Genomic DNA, 19,194 nt, shown 5'->3' on the forward strand with positions numbered 1-19,194 from the left:
CATTTAAATGTTTGAAGCATGACATTTTTTTTTTTGATAGTGCACAAACTGCTATCTTAAAGCAAATTCACTCTTTAATATCAGTGGCACTCCTTTCCTTTGGATGAAGTCATGTCCTTCTGGGCTTTGGGAGATTATTGTGATAAAAAAAGCAAACAGGGTGTGGCAACGCTTATGGAGCCAGACGTGAGGGTGGCAGAATCCAGGCTGACTCCAAGCTTTGAGAAGTTGGACACCATTTCCCAGGTGCACATATACCCTAAGTGGCTAATTATGGTTACTTAAAAATGAAATGAAAATCACATCTGTCCTTTCAGTGTGTGTGTGTGTGCATGTGCGTGCTTGCACATAAGTTTCTATTTATTCTCAAATGACTAAAATTTGTTAATAATAAGTTATTTGAACATAACCACTTAATTTGGTTTGGAGGCACGACAGTAAGTAGCAGACACACGGGTTTCTAATTCTAAGATTCACAGAACTCAGAATGACAGTACTTATAGATGTATGGTTTATTGAAGGAAAATAATTCTCTTTGGAAAAATACCCATTGAAATAAGGACGTGAATTGTAGCCAGAGGTTATCCCACAGCAGAGGAGCTTTAGAAACCCTTCAAGATTCCGACTGTCCTGTCTTCCAGGCCATTTTGGGGCTCACTTCCTCCCTGGGACCAGGAAACTTCTGATTATGTAAAGGCAGTATCTCAGAACCTTGAAGCTCCAAATGTATTCCTAGTGAGGTTTTCTTATACGCCGATGGTAACTAGGCATATTTCTTTGTGTATAATCAGCTCCAATGATGCAGCCCTCAGGAGTCTCCCTGAAACTAAGTGCAAACTATCAAAGTTGTTCTTGTCCATAACCCATGACATCAGATTGATTCAAACATCCTTGGATCTTTTGTTTCAAAATGATACAATTAATCCTTATAGGTCATACCTTGACCAAGGATGCACATCTCTCACTTCAGGAAAACAAGGCAAATTCTAGAACTGCGGGAATGAATCCCACCCTATAACCATTGTGGGGAAAATAATATGCCCACCATTTGGGTTCCATGGTATGAGAAAGTTTGGACGCCTCTGCTTCGTCATTTTATTTCAGCGAATGCATTTGCATGTGTTGATGCAGTCAATAGAGAACAATAGAATTATTTTGAAACCTTGGGCCTTGCATAGGAACGTTTCATGAAATAGTTGTTTGCTACAAAGCCGATCTTAGGAACAATGTTTTCAGCTTGGTTTCTGGATAGAACATTCATCTTCAGAGCAAGTCATAGCACAGCACTTACCTGGCCTTTTGCCAAAAGAAAAAGGGGGGCCAAAGAAATGGATGAAGGGGGTCAGGGTGGGTAGAATTAAAAAAGAAAAAAAGGAAAATGTCAAAAAGAAGAGAAGTGAATAAAACAAAACATAGGACGAATTATTTTAAGAATCATGTACTAGCTGACAAGCATGCTGTAATTTTCTTGATGTTCCTAAGACTGACTTTGGTCCTCACCTCCTTTTCATTCAAACTGTGTGTCAGTTTGCAATCTGACCCACTAATCTGGTTAAATGACTATCTCCATGATAATGACTCAAATCCTTATCTTCTACCCAGCCTCCTCCTGGGATCAAGCCCTCTGTTCACATTGTACCATGGACGTTTTGAGTTTAATGTATCTGCAGCTATGTTTATTCTTCTCCCCGCTCTCCATATTTACCACCCCCCCCCAAAAAAAAATTAATCCTGCTCTTCTTGCTCAATTTGCTGTTTTGTTTAATGACTGGCAGCACCTGTTATATTATACAATATAGAAATTTGGTGATGACACTACCCTTCCTACTTGACTGTATCCTTTTAAGATGTCCTATGGGGCAGTAGTCAACTCTGCATCTCAGTGTGTACACACTCTGAAATTGTCACAATCATCTCCCCTGTTCTCTTGCCCTCTCTTGAGTTTCCAGTCTCCATTTACCCTCCATATTTTGGTAGATCACAGTGACCATTGTACTGTACATTTTGGACTTTATTTTTTCCTGCAGGTAGCATGCACTCATGGCTCCCTGATACCAAGCTGGGTGAGTCATGGTTTCCAAGCCGAGCAATCAAGGCTCCCTCTGATCTGGTCTTGTTTCTCGAGCCCTGTTAAGCTCCTCAGTTCCTTAAACACCCCTGGCTGATGCACATTCTGTGTTGTGCCCATTCCTGCTCCCTGGAATGGCTCTTCCATCTTTCCTGTCTAGTTTAAGTTTAAATTTAGGTTTCATCACTTTTAGGAGAAAGAGCTAGGACTAGGTCCAAGTGATGTGTTGGTCTGGTTCTTCCTCATGATATGGAGGACCATGTAATATCCCCTTGTAATATCTAGTAAGTCATTCAAAGTCATGGGATGGGAGAAGGCTTACTAGGGAAAATTAGGATGTTCAGATGTCTAGAAATTAGAAAGTACACCTACTAATTACAGCAACTACTGGATCTGTTGGAAGGAGAGGCTGCAGGGGAAATGTAAAGGAAAAATTCATGGAGGAGGTTGTGTGAATCATGCCCTCACAGTAGCACTTTATTAGCTACCAGGAAAATGTAACAGAGATTGGAAAGGGACATAGACAGTGTCTCTCCAACAGCATGAGGCCTGAAAGGAGCCCAGTGTCAGCTGGCACCTCAGTGGTTTCGTGATTTGGTGTGCTAGGCAGGAAAGCAGACGTCCTGGGGTGAGCACCTCTCACTGTGTCTGTGAGGAGGAGATTCCTCAATCCGTTTGTAACAGAGACCATCAATAGGAAAGCAAGAGCAAAAGGAAGAGAAATGTTAGGAGCATCTAAGAGAGGCTACCTGGGACTGGTAGGAACACCTGAGGAGAGGCCCTGGGGAGCTATCCCATCAGCAGTAGAGGGTAATTAATATGTTAACATTGCTACACTTATATTCACAGACAGATGGGCATGAAAGTTTTATTCCCATTTCCAATGACTAGAGCTCACTTCTCTTGGGCCTCCCCTTTGCTCTGTCCTCCGACAGTGCAGAGAAGTAGCGCTGTATTAGCACTGATTCCCTTATTTGTTCATTTGCCTGTTTCTTTGACTAGTCCATAAGCTCTTTGAAGGCAAGCATGATGCATGATCTTTCCTGGGCCTATGCTCAGTAAACATGGTACAGGGAAAGGAGCCCATTAATGCTAATTAACTGGATCTGAATTGCCTCAGAAACCTTAAAGAGTATTGAATGGCCAAAGTATCATTTTCTAATTTGCAACTAAGAGGCAACTAGCAAGCTTTCTCATAAACAAAGAAGTGATAACTATCAAAGCACTATTAATCAAAATGTGTTCTATTTTCTGCCAGGCTTTGCTCATTAGGAAAATGAGGGAGGGGATTCATGCACAGGCATAAATCAAGGGTCTTAATGCTGAAGAGCATTGTGTATTGCTTGAACTAGAAAAATGGCCCCTGTTTAAAGCAAATGACAATTAAACTTCTCTGTGCATAGGATTCCTTCCAACATCATTCAAGCTTTTTGTGAGTACAAAAATGTTGAAGCACAATTGGATATTGAAGAAGAGAGATTTACTTATACATCAAAGCATTATTTGTGTCTTTTGTATCTAATTCAGCATATTATGGACTTTATTCTTCTCCATGTTATTGAAGTGTCCCTACAGCTTATGCATATCAATAATAGATCTAGGAATTATGTTTGGAAATAAAAATCAATAAAATCACTGTCTTTCCATTAATAGTTGTGAATAATGAATACTTTCCTTGTTGACTAAAAAATGCCCCTTTGCCTGGAGTGTAGGATGTCTAAATATGGAAGGATGGCGAAATCTGTCCATGAATGGGCAGCTGAGAGTTCTGGTCACATCCTTAGGTACTTTTAAGTGTGTTTTCTAGAATCTTAAACATATTTCTGTATTTGGTTTTGCAATTATAGCTAAAAATGTTACTGTTTGAAAAGTCTCTTACTTGAGATAGAAATGTCAATAATCAATAGAAATGTAGAAGGAAAATCTGCCATAGACTATGTGCTCTCAACTGGGCCTCAGTCTGGGGATTATTCCCCTATAAAACAGATGGGAAAGGAGAGTTCTGTAGATGACTTAAGTAGTATAAATAATTCTCAAAGACCTCTTTGGTAATAGCTTCAAAATCCACTAAGACATTTGCCTTTATGCTCTCAGATCTTCTGCATGGCTGTTTATGAACGCCATTTATGGGTGCTCAGGAGCTCCAGTCTATTAATAGTGTATGTTTAACATATCACAGTTTGTTCTTTATGTATTTAACACATTTAATTTTTACAAAAGTTTTATGAAATAGTACTGTTATGATCACATCTTCCTGTGAGAAACCTGAACTTTATGGAGTTGAAAGAATTTCTGTACATTCATGTGGTTAAGAGGTGTTGCTGGGTCTTGAGCCCAATATGCATGAATGACATTGATTAACCACTAATTATGCTGCAATAACCTTCACAGAAATAGAATATTATGGTATATGAGTATGATAAAGATCAAATATTTATAATTGGAATTGGATCAATTATTATATTTTATGCCTGTTGGCTATGCTTTAAGCATATAAAAAGTCAGACTAAGTCATCAGTGAAAGTTGATAGATTCCTTCCCAGATGGATTTGCTACTTACTCTACTAATCTCACTAATTCAGATTTTCTACAAAGTTTTCTAGCTCTGAGCTAGACAAAAATGTAGACTAGAGGGAAGAAACATCAGTAAGTTCTCAGTTATGAAAAACTATGAAGAATGCTATTATAGAGCTATGCATGCATTGAAAAGGGGCTCGAAAGAGGAGATATTAACTCTGGCTAAGAATACCTATGAATTGTATTTGAAGCTGACGTGGAGCCTCAATGGAAGAACAGACTTTGGCAAGTAGAGATAGGAATGCTGACTCTTCTGGGGGAAAAAAAAACAGTGTAAAGAAACTCATGAGAGCAGTAAGGAGAGACCATACTTCAGCTTATGTTATGTTTGGCAAAGCCTTCTGAATAGTGTACATAGTATAGGGGTGAAAGATAGGCTAGGATTATACTGGTTACAAAACAAGATGTTCGATCTAAGTTCTGCACTCCATTTGACAGGTTCCTGCTTTTGTTAACTAAGACTCAACTGCCATTATTCACACAGACTTTGATCAGAAGAAAGTGCATCTATATTAAAAGCGAACTCTCATTGTATATAAAAGAGACTAAGTACCTATTAAAGATATTAAATATTTCCTAAATGAATGAAAAGTCATTAATAGATATTTAGAACTTGTGATGAATTTTCAAAATTACTGATATCTTACTATGTAGACAATATGAATTAAATTTTAAAGAGTTTTAATTTAAAATTGTCTAAAACATGAATTTTTTTTCCTAATAGGGTGTATTCTAATTACTACCACACTAGCTCATATTTGGGAATGGCCAGCCTTGCTGTTGGATAGTCCATTAAAATCATGGAGTGATTGATTTTCTTTTCCTTTTCTACTTTCAAGGGGATTATTTCTACCAAATATAATTGCCCTTTAGTGAATAGTGTTAGTTTGATGTACTATGAACTTCCTTGGGGATGATCAGCGTCTGTGAATAGTAGCATTAATCTAGTACAGAAACATTAGTGGCTTGTAAGGATTAATTCTATTTTAAGAACCTTTTACAAACCTAGAGTGTACACATGCCCCATAATCACTTGTTTCCCATTTCTCAACTGTCACATTTTTAATATGGTTATGCACATTGTTTCTTCCCGGTTGTTGATTCAAAAACCTGCTACACATTCTTTACATAATGTTTTTAACCACTCCTGTCTGAGAACAAAAGTGAATGACATAGACGTCATGGGTGTTGAAAGCATACACATCAAAAGCAGAACGGATCTTTTGAGCTTTCTTTCTGTTGCAGCAGATAAATAGCACAGGCTTTCCCAGATTAAGTTCTGCTTCTTCCTTGCTGACAGCAGAAAGTTAGTTTTAAATTTTAAATTCAGATTTCTAAAAACAATTATCACGTCACCTGGGCATTCCAACAAGTTAATCAGTGGTGGAATTGAGATCGTCATCGACTCATCAAGCCATTGCAACAGAGTGTCTGCTAATTTGGTTCAAGTCAATTAATCCCTAGTGGTATGAAATGGCAGCAGATTGAGATAGAGGGAATCACTCCTATCCAGCTCACCATGAGTCCTAACTCATCAGGAAACCAGTGAGGTTTCTTCGTGGTACTTATTATTTTCCTATTTAATATGATGGACCACAAGATTCTCAGGGACTATAGTTGCATTATGTCATGATCCTAGGAAGGTGATGTTTTCATAGAGGGCTATTCAAACCTTGATGTGCTTAGCTATTTCTAACTAGAAAATTAAAAAAATATATTAATAAAAAAGGAAGCATTAGTCTAATATTATGCTTTGGATTAATTCTAATTGATCCCACAGAGTTGAGAACCCCATTCTGGAAAGGCTAACATATGAAATAAAGCTCCTTAAAAATAGATGACTTTTCTATCGACTTTGGATGGTGGTGACATCTCTGGGTGTAATAGCCTTTTTATCCAGAGAGATCCACAAATTGAATGTAGGGATGGAGCAGAGCTTTAGCTCCTTATCGTGGGTCGAATCTCAGATCTTGCAGGTGATGGTCAGTATTGTTTGGTAGCACACCAGAATGGCTCTGAGCATTTAACAGATTATACATGTCACTTGGACATAGAAAAGCTTACTTTATTACCACCCACTGGTAAGTGTTTCCTGGCTGAAGACCAATACAGGCTAATATTAACTTGGTAAATTTATGAACGATTTACGATTCTTCAATAATAATCTGTATACTCAAGTAAATCTTATGTCTGGAAGGCTACAGCTCTCAAGGTAGAAAGTATTCAGAGTTTGAAAAAATTGAGTGGAATGGGCACACCAGTTATCACTCAATTCAACTGCTTACTCTTATACAATTATTCAATAATTTTGATTAAATATATTTCTTATGAATGATGTTACGTGAAACAAATGTTTAATAATAGAATTCTCTTATGAAAGGTTTAAGACCATCACTCAATGAACTGTGGATGGTTGCTTTAATGTTAGAAGAGGTTAAGAGAGGAATCAGAATTTAGTCTCCATCAAAATAAGCACCGTGTCATGTCATATCTCCCCCACTTCTTGGGTTAACATAGGGCAGAGCCTGCAACAGATGCTTGCCCAAGTGCTCAGGGATGATAGAAGTACCAGGTTGGTGAGTCTGGGCTTTCTGGTTCTGTTCCTTCCAATAGTATATGGAAACAGAGCTGTTGGTAACAATGTTTTTGTTTTAGTTGACAAATGCTTTCTTAACAAGCTATGGATTGAGGTCAGGATGGGGTTAAATGCCCAATAGTTAATTTGTTGAAGTATAAATCTTTGGATCAAGCCAGAACAATGGTGCGCTTTTGTGTACATGGCTAATTTCTCCGTCTTGCTTTTCACTGCTGTTGAAGGACACTTTGAAAGTTAACAGACATCATGCAGAATCCTCTAAGTGATTCGATTTTTTTAAAAAGCAAATCTGTTTTAAAAAATCTGATTAATATTCTGCTTTGTAACTTACATAATCCATATTCAATCTCTTAATGAGCTTTTGATTGTCACAATGTTCCCTGTGTGTACTTGAAGGTGAATTAAAAACAAAAGTAGTGAAAACTACACTTAATATCCAAAAAGTATAAAAAGGTCATTTAACAAATAATCAATATCTGATATATATAAGTATATTTTCTAGATATAGTATACATTTCTACATATTGATTATTGATAGTATGACAAATTTAAAGTACAATTTAAGGAAAAGCCTGTCACATGAGCTTCTAATGTTGTTCCCAGAGTATCAGCAAACTTTAAAGACCAAATAGTGCATCGTGTGTGCAGGCAGCTCTAAAATATTGGGGGTTTTCTCCCCACATTCCTAACATAGTAATGTGCCCTTATATAATATGACTAGGTTTTCTGATGGATTGCAAGTATAGTCATCTGTTATGACAAAGATAATCAAGACTCCACTAATGAACCATTCATAACCTCATTATTCATACGATATTTAGGCATCAAAACACGATGTTATGATTTGATTGTTTTTGTTCTTTACTACACCTTTGTACTTATCCACTCTGTAATGACCTATAAAATAGTAACAAATATCTCTTTAATAATTTAATTATTATTAACTACTACCTACTTTTTAGAACTTACCCCATTCTATTGGCCATTGATAAAAGGAATAATTAGAACCCCAAAGTATTCCATTATTTTTAGGAATTTCCTGACCAAAATTACAAAATTTATTTTGTCTATCATTCCTCAACATTGAAAAGACAAACTTTAAATCCCACTGAATATCTGTTTACTAGCACCTTGTTTTGCAATGGGTCATTTTGGAAAAAAAACTAGGTGTAGTTCAAATTCTTATGTTTTACAAGAGCCATTGGGACATATGTCAGGCAGTTAACTTGATTAAAAAATATGTTCAGACCATTGTTGTCCTATTGCTACCCTTTGATGAACACAAGAAAAACTTTGGAGAAAAAAAAATGTGCTTCTCTGAGTACAATGCAGTGATAAGATACCCCCATGCCTAACTAGGAAATTAAGTCAGACTTTTCTATTTGTATACTGAATGTCAGCTTTGCCATCTGGTCATTTTATTTGTTCAGACACACAAATATCCACAATTCAGCACAGAATATTGAATTGATCTTAACTTTATTATTATTGAGCTTTCAAATAATTTCCAAAATATTTATTTTTAATTATTCTCTGTTAAGTGGATTTTATTATAAATGACCTTGAGTCATCTTGAAATTATCCATAGTATGTGTTATGTTCATAGAGTGTTCAAGTTTGTTTATGTGACAAGATATCTAGTCATGAATTTTTGGAGGCTTTGGGAAACTATCTTGGAGTAGAAGAGGTATAAGTCTTGAAACACAGGTAAGATTTAGATACTAACATTTATTCAGCACTTCAGGTAAGACCCACTGGATTCTTCTTACATGTGGCAGAGCAGAATAGTCTCGAAAACTCTTGAGTGGAGACTTAATAAAGAAGAAATGTAATAGATGAAGCTTAAACATTTGTGAACTGGAATAAAGATCCTTATAAACCAGACATTCTATATGAGACTTTTTTTTTTGTTTTGATGTCTATGATAATTAAACCAGATGTGTAAAACATGGAGAAGTAAATCTTTACAAGCAAAATAAGTTGAAATTTCATTCCTATTTATTAACTTTTTTATAGTTAAAACCTTGTCATATAAATAAATACAATTTTTAACCTTATGGACAAGGCAGTGGCCTACTATAATTTTCTAATGTAATTCCTTGGAGATTATTTATTAAAGAAAACTGCACTTTATAAACATGGTATACATAGAATTTAGTCTGATTCCTGCTTAAGAAGGTTAATCCAGAGAGAATTGTGAGCTCAGCGATTGCCAGGTCTTAAATAATTAGAGCCTGTTTTGCGTTATCTCTGATCTAAGGACTTAGGGAGGATCTTGCAAAGGACTTTTGGGTAGATGTCTAAGAATTATTTGGATCTCAGGAAGACACAGAAATAGGAAAGTCATATCTGTTTACCTTTGTGAAGAATGGATCTTGTCAATGCAGTTTTGTCTGTGCTATGAAGGAGGGTTTATTCCTCACTTGTCATATTAACAGGTAGGATCTCCAGCTAGACTACTGTTCTTGGTGTTTTTCTCCAACCCCTAACTCTGCTGAGTTATCTGACTGATGAGCTTTGGAGGAGGAATTCAGAATGTTCAACCTAGCCCACTCCTTTCTGCTCTTTTGGATCGCCCAGCTAGACATCTTGTAAAAGATATTTTTTGGGGGGGTGCTACTATATTCTCCATTCTGGGGACACAACTTGACTTTGGATAAATCCCTGAGAGTTCAGATTGGCCTGTTTGCTATGTTGCTGTGATGGTCCTCAATTCCTTGGTCTCTTTAGTGTTAGAGAGGCATATAAGAAACTTGATGTTCCTGAAGCAATGCAATTTATGTGGTCCTGAAGGAACAATATTCTTTACAATGGAAAATATCCTGGATGCAGAAGTTGAAGGCTGATCTAAAGGGGTAGAAAATGTAACAGGATGTGTTTCTCTTCCTGGAACCAATTAATGTACTGGTCTAGTTCACTATGGAGACTTCTATGGAAAAATCTGTACTCTTTACCAGTTTTGTCAAGAACATACACAAAACAGGATGTTTGGTTCTGTGGGAACATCCTAAGGAAGAGGGAAGTAGAAGACAACTCAACCTCTGCTTGATCACAGACTTAACATTTAAAATCAAGTTAAGAGAATAGAAAGTCAGATACTGCTAGAGGGATAGTTGATAGATATTCTTTGTTTTCTTTTCACCTAAATTTGAATTTATGATCTAATCTCTTTGTCCTAAATTGTTTAATTGATTTCAATTGAATAGTTGCAATAACTCTACCTATTCTCTCTCTCTCTCTCTTTCTCTCTCTCTTTCGACTGGTCTTCAAGGAGAAGAAGCAGAATTGGTTTGAAGTAACCCATGTGATGTAGAGCTTCTTCCTATAGCAGAGGTCTTCTGCTCTTCTCTGTCAGACCCTTCATTGCTGGTCTTTACCCTGATGGAGCTATGTGTACCACCTCCCACCAAAGTCAATTGCTTTGGCCAGTAGAATGATGGCACAAGGTCACTTCTGAGAAGTTCACGGCCATCCTAAGTACATGTTCCCCATTGAAGCAGGCTGCTTCTTCAGCCTGGACTCCAACAATGAAGGTAAGAAATAGAACTTGTCCTCATCTGCCACTGAGATTGGGAGGTGTTTATTACCTTGACAAAGCCTTGCACAAGGTGACTAACACAGCAATTGTTCACCTGCTTATTTCCTCTCTTTCATTATTCATGTCCTATCATCTATCTTGTATCATGTAAAAAATACTACCCCTTGTTCCTTTTCCCTATTATTAGAGGTTAAATTCAACTTGTTTTATGTTTTGAAAATGTCCATGAGAATATTTTGACATTGAGGATTTTTTTTTTAAAAAAACCTTGCTTATAAACACTCTTTGGTCTCTTAACATTGTCATACCACAGAAGCGAAGGAGGGAGTGTGTAAGATTTATATAGCTGACAGAGAATTCTATGTACTGTGTGCACTACATTTATATTTTCAGCTTAAATCATTGAGTGATTATTTTCTGAAAGAATTTCGTCTTTCTTGGGGGAGGTTGAAAATCATGTCTACTCGATGATTTATTAAGTGAATAAGTAAGTGAAAATGAACAGACTGGTACTGATTTTTACCATAGGCAGCAAATTATGAATAATGATTCTTCCATGCTTGAACTCCCTTGCAGTGATTTTGCAAATAATTCTAGTTTTCTCAGGTTGTTTCGGCCAAATGGATTTGCATAGGCAGGAGAAGCTAAAAGACAGCAGGTTAGGCTTCAAGCACTGTATTGGAGGGCATACTGGAATTTTATTAGAAATATGGGCTTGTGTGCCATTAGGTGCTCTGTGTTTGTCATTGTCTTATGCTTGCAGCTCCCTAAATCAGGGAGAATAGAAAATATTTAATCTAGTGTAGCAAACAAATACATGTGTTCAAAAGCTTTTAAAATGCATCTTGAAATGTCAGAAACCTAATGACTGTATTCAAGAGGGTCAAGAAATCTGTGGGACTTATATTTCTTTACCTTTAGAGATACTGACATTCATTCCTATGTTAATTTTTCAAAGGTGGCCTTTTTAATATCTTAGAAATAAACATGAAATTTTCTTTTTCCTTGGACAAAAAAGTTGCAATTTCGCACTTTCATATTGTGCAAGCAAATATTATAATCCAGCTATATTCCATAACAGAATACCTACTTCCAAATATGTATATATGATTCAATATGCAAAATGTATATTTATATTTATAATATAATTTTCATGAAATTGACAAATTCCTCTTACATCATTCATATTTTATATGGTAAATATTATTATTCCCAAATACCAGAACCTTGCAATTAAAATTTGCCAATATACCGTAACTTATTAAAATGTCTTAATACTAAACACAATTTACCTCCCTGTTTTTGGTATTTTTAAAGGTGTTATTGGTGGTGGTGGACTGAACTTTGTTTTCTTTAAATTCAGAAAGTTAGAATAGAATGTTCATCTTTATAGCTTGTGGTAAAATGACTCTCCAATACATACTGTGTATACATAGTAGGTATGTTGAATAGTGTCCTTTTACAAATAAATATCTGTATTTCTATTATGTCATTTTTCTTTGCCAGAGTAATGATTTGAAATCATATTTTAATTAGTTTATCAATTACCTGTAATCATGCATTTATTAGATAATTATATTATCTTTAGCTTCATGTATTTGTGTATATTTACATACATACATATACAACACTACCTCATTGGCTGTAATAAAAATTTTGTTGCATTTCTAGTGTGATCTAACATTTTTAAGGTAACATGTATGTCAATATTTTAGGGTCATTTTTTATAGAACACTTTTTTTCCTATGTCATAGTAATTTTGGCATAGAAGTATGCAGAGAGAGATTTGACAAATGCAGAAAACCAGTGGTGGCAAGGAAAGCTAATGTTCATGCAGAAACAAAGGAACACAAGAAAAAATTTGTCAGAGCAATGGATGATATGCAATGCAGAGATATGGATCAAGTGTAGGGAAGTGTCTGTCTTCTTCTTGTTCAAACAACCTGGACCCCCTGACTCTACCTTTCACTGAATTTCTATCTTTGAAAGGAGGAGGCTATGATAGAAAATACAGCTTCATTCGGCTCCTGGGCCCTCCTCTGAAAGATCTCCAAATAAGGAGATAGTTACCCAGGAACAAGGGTTATGATTACACTACATATCTGAGACTGGCAAGATCCTCAACATGAGGACACATTAGAGAATACCTGTCCCGTTGCCCAGACAGCATGTCTACCTAAACATGGAGGCCCCCAAAGAAAAGGAGTGCCGAAGTTGTAGTTTAGTCAGAAATGTGTGCTATGAAGAAAATCTGTGGTCTGAAGAAGTTAAATCTGACATGAGCTGGGAAAAAATAAGCATGGGAGGACAACGAGGCAGAGGCCACCATGGAGACATGATAGACTCTAGCAAGGTTTCTGGTTTGATTCAAGCCCTTCAAATTCCCACTTGGGGAGATCTGGGATACAAAAAGGAATGCATTGAGGACTTTGGTCTTTCAAGAATATTCCTGTTGTTATAAACTACTTACATTTTTTCATTTTTATTTAGTAAGACTCCAAAGAATAATTTCATGCCATTTAGACCTGTATAGAAATCTCCAAAATCCATTATGTTCTGCCTTCTTATCTAGAATATTTGAAATTTCTTTTATTCAAATCCTTCAAAGAGCTCAAAATCCTTAGAAATTTTATTTTTTCTAATTGAAACTTATAGTAACACATATAACACATAAAGTTTAGAAAATGCAAATTTAAAATTTCAAAGATAATAAGATGATCAGTTTGATAGTCAAAATCCACCTTAATATAAAGAATATTACCAGGATTTTGGAGATCTTCAAATTGTCCCTCATTAATTGAATACTCCTCTCTTTCCCAAGTAACCACTGTTCTAGATTCTGTGCTTATCACAAAAATACTCACACTTTTATTAAAACTAGTTTATCATCTACTTATGTAACCTTTAACAACACATGGTACAAATGCTTCTTTGATTTCCCTCTTTGCAGTGATAATATGCTTCAATTATCTGTCCAGGTGGGTATAACTCACTGTAGAGTTAGTGTAGTTCACATTTTTTAAGAATATACTAGAATTTATTTTTATATTCCATTATTGATAAACATTTGTATATTTAAAGTTTTGCCCTTTAAAGATGCAGATATGAATGTTCTTGTACATGTGTCACATTGCACATGGCCAATAGTTTCTCTGGCCTGTATTCCCTAGAAGCAGAATTGACAGGTGTGCAAGTAGGCCAACTTCACTCAGTCATGTTAAAACAGTTTCCAAAGTGGTTGTATCAATGTGCAATGGCACAGAAATACATGGATAAGTTTGTTTTGCTTCAGAATTTCTCCAACATCTGGTACTATTTAAATTTTTAATGTCAACCAATTAGATGGATGTGAATTGGTACCTAATTTTTTCTTTACCACCTACCATGTTTTTAATTTAAATGTTGCTCATTGCCAGTGAGGTGCAACCTATTTTTACAAGTTTATGGCTCATTCTTATTTCCTCTCTTCTCATGCCTTTTATCCCTGTTTCTGGTGGAAGTGTGACATTTTTATTTTGCCCTGTGATGATTCATTATATATTATTTGATATGACAATATCTTTCTCAATATAAAACTTGCCTTTTACTCACTGCATTATAACAAAAATTCATGAATTTGTTAATGTTCATTCCTTTTTTGCATGTTGTTTAAGAAATTCATACTATCACATTATTAAAACCTTTGTTTTCTAAAATTTTATAATGCTGTTTTTAAATTAAAATTTTTGTTCTACTTAAAGTTATTGTTTGTAAGAGGTGAGGAAGGAATAGAAATCAATTATTTGGAATGCATAAATCATGAGCAAAATTAGGTAGTTTGTCCATTCTCCACTGAGCTGAAGGGCCAGGTAAGTTGTAAATCATGTTTGATTATGTGCATGGATTTCAAATACCATATTTTATAGTAAGTCTTGCTACCTGTTTGGAAAAAGTCACCTCATCTTGTTCATATAAATTTTAGAATCACCTTGTCATTTCCATGAATAATTCTGTAGAAATTTGGTTGAGAATTTTATTGAAGCTAAAATAAATATAAAAAATAATTACTTCTTCATATTCAGTCTTCTTGTCATATAATAAGTGTATTTCTTATTTGATCTGGGTCTTCTTTAATATCTTCATAGAAGTTTGTCTTTTTTTCTTGAAGAAATGATTTATCTTCTTTTAATATTATTTCTAAATTTATTGCATTTTCTTGCTATTGTTAAATAGCATTATTAAGGCCTTCTTCACCATTATGTTTCCTGTCTAAAATCTCAACCATTGTCTTTAATTCTAATAATAAGTGTTAGTTTTGCTATACTTGAACTTCATAATTGGAATCACTTCATACTATATTTTGCATCTGGCTTCTTTAATTCAGTGGTATATTTATGATGACACTAATACTACATGATGTATCAAGGTTGTATATTATTCCATTCTGGCAATATATTAATCTATATTGATGGATGTTTGGCTTGTTTACAGTTTTGGTTATCATGAAAAAAATAACAGGGGCTAGGACTGTGGCTCAGTGGTAGAGCGCTCGCCTAGCACGGGAGGGACCCAGGTTCAATTCTCAGCACCACATAAAAATAAAGGCATTGTGTTGTGTCCATCTACAAAAAAGACTCTCTCTCTCTCTCTCTCTCTCTCTCTCTCTCTCTCTCTCTCTCTCTCCTCTCTCTCTTAAAAAAAAACAGTATGAAAATATACACAATTTCTGCTGTATGTATTACTGTTGTGTATATACACAGCAATCACACCATGGTAGTAGAGGCTATGCATATTTTCAGTTCTCAGAAATATTTTCAATTTTTCAAGGTGATTTATGAATTTATACTACCATAGTAATATATACATATGGGTTTAAGTTTTACCATCCTCTTTCTACCGCTTAGCACAAATATGCTATTTATTTATTTATTTTTGGTAGGTATGTAGTTTTATCTAATTATCATCTTAATTGGTATTTCTCTTTTATCTAAAGAGGATGAACAATTATTCATATACCTATTGACTATTTAACATATTTCATGAAATGTTCGATTATGTCTTTTGACATATGCAATATAAATATTTTCTCTTCTTGCCTTTTCATATTATAATGATCTATTGATGGAAATTTTTTTAATTTTAATGTAATTTCTTCATGCATTTCCTTTTTATTTCTGTTGTCTTAGAGAATTCATGGAACTTTTCTCAGACATTTATTACATCCTTTTATGCTATGTTGCATGGTTTTTCCATAACTTAGATTCACCAGTCCCTAAGACAATAATTTCATCAATGTGTTTTCCAGTTTATTGGTTCTCTCTTTATCTGTATCTAATGTTTAAAGCTTCCACTGTTTTTTGATAAATAAAAGTTCTATTTAAAAAGTTCCACTGCTTTTTCAAATAAAATTGATCATTATTTATAATCTTTATTTCCTAGCTCATGATGTCATTTGAAAAGCTAAAACATTTTTATAAAATATATGCTGTCTGGTGATTTTGATATCTGAAGTATATTTTAGTGTTAGTTTAATTTAGAAAGGTTTTTTTGATAGTTGTTTTCCGTCTCTTCATTATATATATTTTTTCAAATTCTAGCAAAATAACTGATTCTTTTAAAGCTATATCTATGGAAAATATTTGAGACTCAAATAGAAATTGTACCCTTCCATAAAGGATCTGCCTTTTGTGTTTCTAACCACTTAAAGTTATCCTTGTCAAGATATTTCTTTTAGTGAAGTTAGGCCCTTGAATATTTTTATATAGATGATTTGAAGTAAAAACCCCTTGCTTGTTTGACTTCTCAGTGAATATGTTCAATACCCCCATCCCCTACTGCATCTAATATCAAAGTCTAGGAACAGAATTTCCTATTGTTTCCTTATGTGTATTAGGTTTAGAATTTTTTTTTATACTTACACTCAGGACATATTCCATGGACCCACATTTATGCAAGTCTTTCATAATGAAGCCTCTCTATGTATAGACCTAGAGCTTATCTTCCAACCTGGAATTTCTGTAGCTAAAAGTTTAGAAGGTCAAATTCTCTAGGGATCATCGGAAATCCTCAGGGTAATTTTTTTTTGCATATCTCTTATCTACCAATGTTCTGACTTTGTTGATTGGCCTCTGCAGATATCTTCCAGATACCTTGTCAGCCATATGCTCTTAATTATTACTTATATATTTTAATTACTGTTATTATTTCTTAATTATTAGCAAGAAAGGACATTCAAGGCATTCAGTCTGCTATTCACTGGAAATAGAATCTCAGTTATCCTGGTAACAAAAAACAAACAAAAAATGTGCATATAAAAATGGGCGTATATCATGGTATTTCTTTTTAGAATGAATAGATTTTTTTTGTTTATCTTGTCCATTATTTATGCATAGGGATGTTACTGATGCTTGTTTACTTGTCTTGAAAATTCAACTCAATTATCTTACCCTTTGTGTGTGTGTGTGTGTGTGTGTGTGTGTGTGTGTATTTATACCAGGGATTAAACCCAAGGGCACTTAACCTCTGAGTCACACCCCCAGTCCTTTTTAAGACAGGGTCTCACTAGGGTGCTTAAAGCCTCCCTAAATTGCTCAAGCTGGCTTCAAACCTGCAATTCTCCTGCCTTAGCCTTCTGAGCGGCTGGGATTACTGGCATGCACCACCACTCCTGCTGCCAATTGTAATATTTTTAAATAATTTCCTTAGATGTTTGGGGAGATGAAATTGTGTTATTCTTAGGTATAAGTTTTTCTAACTTTTGAAAGCTTTTCATATAACAATTAACAATATTTTAAAATAATTATCTATCTTTTTTCCCACCAATTTAAATGTTGGTTTTTATTCTGTTACTTTGAAAATATTTTCACATAAGGACTTAAGCTATTTATATTTCTGTGTATTTAATTAGAAGTCTTGTTTAATTTGTCAAATGTCATTTTGTGTTTATTGAAGGGAATGTGTAGTGTGTCTTAGTATTAACATCTTCCCATCATCCCCATTATTCCTTGAGCACATAAACATACATTGATAGTCTTTAAAAATAAATGAGCTAACTGGAAGATCTCTCAGTGGCCAGAGCTGGAACAATTTCTGTAAAAAGATAAATAACACTGTATTCTTACCCTCAATGTAAAATAAATATCCATGAGTCCATATTGCTATGAATAAAAGACTAAGTAAATTAATTCACAGATAAGAAGAAACATAATACCTTCCAGGCAAAAGAATCCCAAATAAATTATGTAGGTACTCATTCTCAAAGAGGGGGTGTATAACTCTATAACTCCTATATTGGGACCTTGGATAATGATTTTTTTTAAAGAATGAAGGGGAAAGGGAGAAACATTTTAGTGGAGAATGTGACAAACCATCAAAGTCAACAGGTGATCAAAATCAGCATCAGTACTCACAAATCATGCTGACAGTGTGCACCTTGATGTAAGGTGATGGAAATTGAGTTTACTCTCTATTACACTCCTCCCTCAAACCAAAATCCCTGGTTAGCCATTAGAAAAGTGTGAGACAAATACCAATAAAAGGACACTTATAATTTATCAGACTCATACTCCTCAAAACGGTCAAAGTCATAAAAAATAATAAAACTTTGAAAAGCTGTCATAATTATGAGGAGCCTATGGAGACATGACAATAAATGAAATGTAACTTCCCAGGTGAGATACTGGATCAGGAAAAGGACATTAGGGGGAAACTAAGGAAGTTAAAATAAACTATGGACTTCAACTAATAAAAATGTGTCAATATCAGGAAGCTAAACAAGCTAATTAACTGGTAAGTTAATTATATTCTATCAATATTGGTTCATAGTTGTATCAAATGTAGCATACTTATATAGGACTTCGTTAGTCAGCTTTCTGTCACTGTACCAAAATACCTGAAATTCAAATTCCAGCTTGAAAGGAGGAGAGATTTATCTGGGCTCACATTTTCAGAGGTTCAGTATAAGGTGGCTTGGCCTGGTCACTTTGAGCCTGTGAAAGACAGACAAGACATACTGGCTGGGAGCATCTGGTAGAGAAAAGGCACTTACCTCAAGGCCAGTAGGAATGAAAAAGAGAAAGAAAAAGGAGCTGGGCTCCCAATATCTCCTTTAAAGGCATTCCCCAGAGGCCTAGCAATTTCCAACTGGCCCCACCTCTTGAAGTTTTCAGTGCTTCTTAATAGCACAATCAACTGGGGCTAAACCTTTAACACATGAGCTTTTGGGGACCATTTAAGATCCAAAGTATAACAGACATCAACTATGGACTTGGGAGTACGTGGGAACTATATTATTACATACTCATTTTTTCTTCAAATCTAAAATTATTTTTTTTACAATGACTTTATTAATAAAAATGAATATTACAATAAATCTATTAATAAATTTTTAAAAATCATATAAAGCAGAAATGCATAGATTTGTTTCAGTTTTGAGTA

General features: G+C 34.9%; 1 protein-coding gene across 1 annotated transcript in view; it reads left to right on the forward strand.

Moving 5' to 3' along the window:
• LOC308632606 (uncharacterized protein) overlaps positions 1-19,194 on the forward strand; it is a 476,997-nt gene that overhangs the window by 30,454 nt on the left and 427,349 nt on the right. The window contains exon 2 of the mRNA XM_081264853.1: positions 10,597-10,774. The gene's annotated coding sequence lies outside the window, so the exon portion shown is untranslated. The remainder of the gene's footprint in view (positions 1-10,596; positions 10,775-19,194) is intronic.

Source organism: Spermophilus citellus, assembly GCF_964194105.1.
Source record: "Spermophilus citellus genome assembly, chromosome: 13".
NCBI classification, from domain to species: Eukaryota; Metazoa; Chordata; class Mammalia; order Rodentia; family Sciuridae; genus Spermophilus; species Spermophilus citellus.